This window comes from Papaver somniferum, chromosome 8 (genome assembly GCF_003573695.1).
Source record: "Papaver somniferum cultivar HN1 chromosome 8, ASM357369v1, whole genome shotgun sequence".
Lineage (NCBI taxonomy): Eukaryota > Viridiplantae > Streptophyta > Magnoliopsida > Ranunculales > Papaveraceae > Papaver > Papaver somniferum.
The window spans coordinates 168,843,628-168,850,904 of NC_039365.1; positions in this window are offsets into that span (position 1 = coordinate 168,843,628).

A 7,277-nucleotide genomic window follows, 5' to 3' on the forward strand; every position below is an offset into this window, starting at 1 on the left:
AAAAAAAAAGAAGTATCACCAAAATGTTTGTTTTGAAATGGAATCCACCAACCAAGTCTTCTATCTTCTACGAACCGTCTAACGTCAATCGTATTATCCAGTATTGCCCCAACTAATGCAACAACAGATGGCAAAAAGAATGTAGGACTAGTGATGTTATTAGACCTTCTCCCGTTTGTATTACTGTAAACTGGTTTAACTCCACATACATTATATGCATCAAACATGGCAAATCCGCCAAAAAGACTTCTTGCAGTAAACACGCCCAAAACAATTGATCCAAACGTATGATAAAGCACGCAATATGGTTGCCGTGACATTTTCTTTAATAAAAACTCCTGTAAAAACAATATTGTTGAAGTCCCGTTCCATTTGTACCGTACCCATAAGTGAGATGAGATACCGCGGAAATGAGATACTGTGCCAGTTGTCCGCGCCATTTGTTGAATTAACTAATTGAAGTGCAGCAACAACACAATAGAATACTTCCGTGGCGTGCAATGGAATTAAAGAATGAGGTGTGTTTAACGGCTGCCAAACAATCTTGTCGACGACTTCTTTCCAATGGTCTGTCAAGACACCTCCTAGCTTCAGCTGTTTTACTTCAGTCATTGGGAATGTCCAAAATGTTGTATAGTGCCCGAAAGCTGGCCTTGTCATAAATGTCCTCCTTTCTTCCAATGCGAAATACCTGAACTCATCAGTTATGGAATCTGCAAGCGTTGTCGTAGTAGATTGGTCTCCTATGGTTTTGGTTGCCCAAACTTTAGCCAGAATAGTTTGCTCAGTTGGTTCCTTGAAGTAATGAAGTGCGTCGATCATCCTAACTAAATCTCGGCTTTCTGCTGACACTAATCTAGCTGGTGGAAATGACGCTTTTTGCAGCTCAGTTCTTACGACATTTGCAATCACATCACTAGTGGCTGTAATAGAGTCGACCATGCAAGTAGTATCCACGAGCACCAATAATGCTTCTCTGGAATGCGTAGCGACATCCTTGAACGCACATTCCATTATTATCGATGAGATTACTTCGCCTCTCTCGTAGTAATTTCCAAGGTTTTGCGGAAAAGCTAAATCCATATGACTATCGGTACGTCCCGAAGCAAAAAAGACATTAAACCGTTCACCAGTGATGCAATTCATTTTAGCACCTGATATTGTCGGGTAACCAAGAGACCGATGATAATTTCCAGTACAGTGCACGTTGTTCTTATGTACCCAAAAGGTTCTAATGGAGATATCCAGGTCTCTACAAACCATCGACATACCAAATACTCGTAGAAACGCTGAAGTATGATGTGGAGACAACTTGAGATTTAAAAGTGGTACAAGATCATCACCAACGATCATATAATTAATTTATGTGTGGTGGTTTCTTTTCTCCTAATGACATGAAAGTGATATGTCCACCCTTTTTAATCATTGTGGGAAACAAGCTGTACCCAGCAGCTACTTCAAGTGCCGTGATAAACTTATCTTCACAATCAAGCAACTGTATAACTGGACCAAACATTCCATGAGTATTAGTATCTCTACAGAACCTTATGACAAAATTAAATTTCTCACTTGGTTCCGATGGTTCTATCTCAAACAAAGATGAATGAGTTCGTAATAAATTATGGGTATCGAGGGATCACAGATCATCCAAAATCAATCAAACACAAGTAAGGAAGACAGGAAAATTAAAGTGGTTCGGTCACTGACCTACATCCACTGAGAAACCCCGTAGGGTGAATTGGATTGATCTCCAGGCTTACTCAGATGTTTACATTTGATTTAGTTATTCCTATTTATAGATGATAGGATACTAAACCTAGGTAAAACTAGTCTACCTAGAATACTGGAGTTACAACTTGCTTGATCCTATATTCTAGTAGGTGACTTGCTGCAGTTATCTTTGATCAAGTCTTGAATCAAGTCCACGGTAGTTTGCTTTAAAGCTAGAGTTTATCCTCTTTTGTAGCTAGCTGGTGAATTTCCTCGGTCCTTCACTGCATGGTAACCTCGGCTCTTGTATAGGAGCAGTTGGAACATGGAAATTTTTTGAAGTGTCCAACTTGAACAATCTTGAGTAGAAATGTAGATTCTCGTAGCATAAACTTCAATTAAGGTCTTGTAATATGGACTAGGTACCATGAAGGTCACTGAATCTTCAATCACCAACATTAGTGAAATACAGCAACAAGCAGCAAAGTTGTCTTCACAAGGCACAGATGAGAGAAATGGCTTTAATGGGCTTGGTTTGTTAGATTTCTAACCAAGACAGGACATGATAGACAAACCAACAACCCGGAACAGATGATGGTTGTTTAAGGAAGTTTTTCACACATGGAAACTATAGTTTCAGAAGAAAAAAAATTAATAGCTAAAAACAATGTGTTGCCGCTCCACAGGTAATATCTCTGTGTAGAAAAACGAACAGTCAAACACAACTTGCTATTGAACTGAATGAAAACAAGAATCTGGACACCTTCAAAAGTGAGGTTTAAAAATAACATCATATTCACATAGTATGTAGCCCGATGTGAACGATTTCTTCTAAAAGAAAACAAAGGGAACTGTTTGAGATAAGCCAGCAAACTTATATTGAATCAAAACTGGCAGAAAGTTCCCCAAAACAAAAAAAGATTGTACTAATGTTTGTTAGCATTGTAGTCTAGCACTTGTAGACGATATTTAAGGGGATGACACTGAACATGGAAATATGTTCAGAAATTGTGAGATATCCAAAATATGTAACGATATATTCGGTAATGAATGGATTTCCGAAAATATTTTTGGATACCAAAGAAAATATTCAGAATAAAGATATCCCTAGAAAACACGAGTTTAGTTTCCAGAAATATAAAAAGTATTTTCACTAAATGAGATTACCAAAAATGGTAAATATAAAAGGAAAATTTCTTGTTTGGTCCTAGGACCATATAGTTATTTATAGTAGGGTCCAACCGGATTTTTTTTTATCCGGAGGTCCAAGATTAATTAAAACATGGAAATGTCCATAATGCCCATTACTACCAAACGTGTGTGTCTACACTGCTTACAAATTTGAGTACATATCTGGTACACTGCTTAAAAATTCGAGTACATATTTGCTACACTGCTTACAAATTTGAGTACATATCTGTCGCACTGCTTAGAAATCTGAGTACATATCTGTCGTACTGCTTACAAATCCGATTATATATCTGAATGCTTACAAATTCGAGTACATATTTGCTGCACTGCTTCCAGGTAGAGTACGAATCTGTAAGAATCAATGATAAATAAATTAGAAAACGTGTTACATCACATACATTGTGATGATTATAATTTTTCTTCGACTGTATTGCCATGCTTCTGGGGGCAAAGCAAGGATCTTCTATTATCGTTTTCTTCTTAACTGCATATAGATTGACTCGCTTTACGTACTTCTAGTGTCAATGCCTGCAGACACACAAAAATTAAAACGTTCATCATAGGGGCCATAACTTATGCCCAAACATACATAGTCTAATTTGAGGAACCATACAAACCAATGCAAATAAAACTCATAATGCACGACAAATGGTCTCCACCAATAAATCCAGAATTTAATGAACCTGAAAAACTGTGGGCTGCACGGTGATATTACTGACTGAGCCATCCTGCTATGTCGCGGTCTCCACCAATAAATCCTGCAGAAATACATCGAAGTCTGGTCAACAAAAGCAGCAATCTCATAGAAATCCAGTCATAATATAACTGAAAAACTATATTACTTCTGCTGAAATAAGTCGTGCAATTATGTTTTTTGTTTTTGCTAGTTTCTTACAGTTAATCGACAACCAAAAAACTAAACTGGAAGCACATAATTGGCATTCTTGATGCCCCTGCCATTAATCCAAAGCATCTAATACACAAACAGTTAATACATTAAGAAAAAGAAAAAAAAAACATTAGTATCAACAATGGGAAGACATTTACAGCATATGCTACGCTTTACCCCGAAGCTAACATTAGTAGTTTTCCTCAATCATAGCCATAAAGAATTTAAAAGGGGTGTAATTAAATTCAAATTACCATGGGAGGTTATCAATGATTTTACCTGTCGATTGTTACCACATAATGAGAAATTTTTTATCAACAGTAGCTTAATCAAATCTAAGAAGAGCAGAATCTGAAACGCAGGAGACATTAATTTAACATCTAAAATAAAAATGGTTCTAAGCAAGCACAGGGATTGCAATTAGGTGGATCAATGAAGGAACCCCAACCTTGAGTGTTACTGAGAAAAGTACACATCTGTTCCAACAACGAAGTTCTCTATGTCACATTTGTTATGCAACTCAGATATGCGCACATATTAATAAATTTAATATGCTTGCAAGGCTCTATTATTGTCATGGAAATATATACTCGATAGGATAATAAAATAGCAAAACCCAAATTCCTGAATCAGCTATTATCAATATAGAAGACAATGGTCATGGAAAAAAATCTATTAATGTTCCACTGAAGAAGAATTCTTTTCAAAGACATCTAAATCAATTCCTGAGTTCTACGCTATGTCTCCAATTTATGCTCATTTCCTAAGCTTTATCAAAACCATTGTTTCATCTGATGTGTTCAACTTAGTCAGCATTAACAACTGTCCAGATGATAAATAAGAAAGTTAAGTTAACATATTAACTGAACCAAACCTGTAAGAGCAATCATTCTATACCGGAAAATCCCTATTATTGTGGCGATTTTTCAATAGCATTTTTTTCATCTTTGGTCGACTCTTCCTGCAAAGGAAAAATAAAGAAATGGTTAACCATTTAGTTGTATATAGAGTTGATAAAAAAAATATCAACATTGGTGTCAGGGAGAACAGACTGGAGCTAAAATGCATTCTTAAAAACGAAAATCATTGAAAGATAGGAATATTCTTTGATAGTAATTAACTTAAGGTTAGTTATTTGTATACACGACTCATGGAGACTGTATTGGCTAATGCAACTCCATAGCAGTTGGGGCTTTAGTTCAATATTAACAGCTCAACAACATAGTACCAACTCCATATGCTCATCATCAACGGCCGGTTGTCTCCCAGCCAACTTTGATGTCGTTTGATACATATGGTTGAGAAGCAATACCAAAAGGCAGTACCAATGGAGTAACGGTGGTTTTGAGCAGCAAAAACAACACACGGCAAAAGGAAACACCAATGAAAGCCTATTCTACACAGTAATCTACTTTTCATGGATTTCATAGGTACATCAGCGGGAGAAAAAGAAGCAATACCAAAAGGAGGGAAATTAAACCATGGTTGTACCTGCAAAATGGCGAGTACAAACCTGTATATGAATACGTACCGCGTAAAACACGTCAACAAAACTAGAATCTATTTCGGTATTTCACACACGTACTGAATCAAACACAACAAAAAGCACTTACTATCACTATGTGACATATGTACTAAAGATTCTTGAATTACAAATAAACTGCATGACAAGAATAGGTGACAGATCTATGAAAAATAAGAGAATCGAAAGACATATTACCGTATTTAACATACTTACTGAAGGATAAGACTAAAAAGGTGACAAAACTATGAATCAAACACAACAAAGAGCACTTCATATCAGTATCTGACATATGTACTTGTGGATAATAACATCTGAATCTACAAACAAGCGTGGTTTTGAAGCGAAAAACAAAAAGATAATCAAATTAAGGAAGTTCTTTTCAGTATTCCATATATGTACCTATTATTCATAAGTAAAAATCAACTGCATGTCAAAAAAAACTTATAAATCTACAAATACAACAAAATCAAAACAGTTATATCTCAGTATTGCATATATGTACTTCTAGATCAAGCAAAAAAAAATTAAAAAACTATAAATACAACAAAATTAAAGCAATTTTTATCAGTATTCCATATATGTACTGCTGATCCAAACAATTTGTAACAACAAACAAGCATGATCTGAACTATTTTCATCAAAAACTACCAGTACATCATATATGTATTCATGGTTCATAAAGAAAAACAAAGTGAAAAAAATATAAAACTAAGAAACAGAAACTAGTATAAGCAAATCTCATAACGAAATAAACAAAAAATGTGAGGATCCATCTAGATCTGACCTATTTTCACGAGAATAAACTAATCAAGCATGGAGATCGAAAAATCAAACATCAAAAAGGACCATATATATGTACAGATCGAAAAAAACACCAAAAAATGCAAGATCAAGAAAAAGAAAAAGAAAATAGGTTCCCATTCATATCATCACCATCATCATTCCCAATATTTCCAATCATTCAGATTGTGTCCAGCACACAATACAACAATAATTTGATTGATGATGATAATTTCTTCCTAAATCTCATCAAATATAAAAATCTTTTTTGCTGAATACCTGGGGCTTAACTTGATTCATGTCTATGAACGCGAATTGAAACAGAAATGAGTTAAAGAGTGTGAGAGAACTTACACCGGAGTGAATCCCAGGGCGATTGGTAGTACTCTTGAAAGTAGTGAAAAGAGAGATACAACAGATCAAAAGAACAATGAGTGCAACAAATAATCGTTCTAATAATCCACGAAGTCTCCAGAGTTGTTTAAGCTGTCAATTTCCTCTCCTTCCAAACACATCTCCTGCCCTGAAAACAAGCAAATACTCAGATGAGATGAGATCAGATCTAATGAGCACTAGAATTATCATAATACAAAAAACTATAAATTAAAGAATGAAGAAAATGAATGAAGAAAAAACAAGATTTCCCGCATCAGTAGAGAAGAGGAGAGGGAGAGGGGGGAGAGACAGAGAGAAACTGAATCTGAGAAGAAAAAGAATATGGAGAGAAATTGGCTTATGTTTCTGTTATATATAATAAAGGCTATTTTGGGAATTCTAAAAATGCACGTAATATTTACACACGTGTGCAGGACCTGGGCTTAAAAAATTAGGTCCATTTTTCTCTTTTCTTTTAATTATGGACCTACCGTTACTGGGCTTTAGTGGGTGGACCTGCCACTAACTAAGAACACTAGAATAGTACCTATTGGTAATTCCTAGAATATAGAATATATGAAAACCATTTCCAAAAAATAAATCAATTGCCATATTTTGGCATGAAATTCGAAGATGGAGATATATTCGTGATAGAAGATATCATGTCCACTGTATCGACATGACATACGGAAGAATAGATTATCCCATAGATTATGGGTTTGAACTATTGAATGAAACCAATTGGAGAATCCAACTGTGTACATGAAAAATATTAGGTCTTAATAAAGCAAAACCTCAGTGAAATAA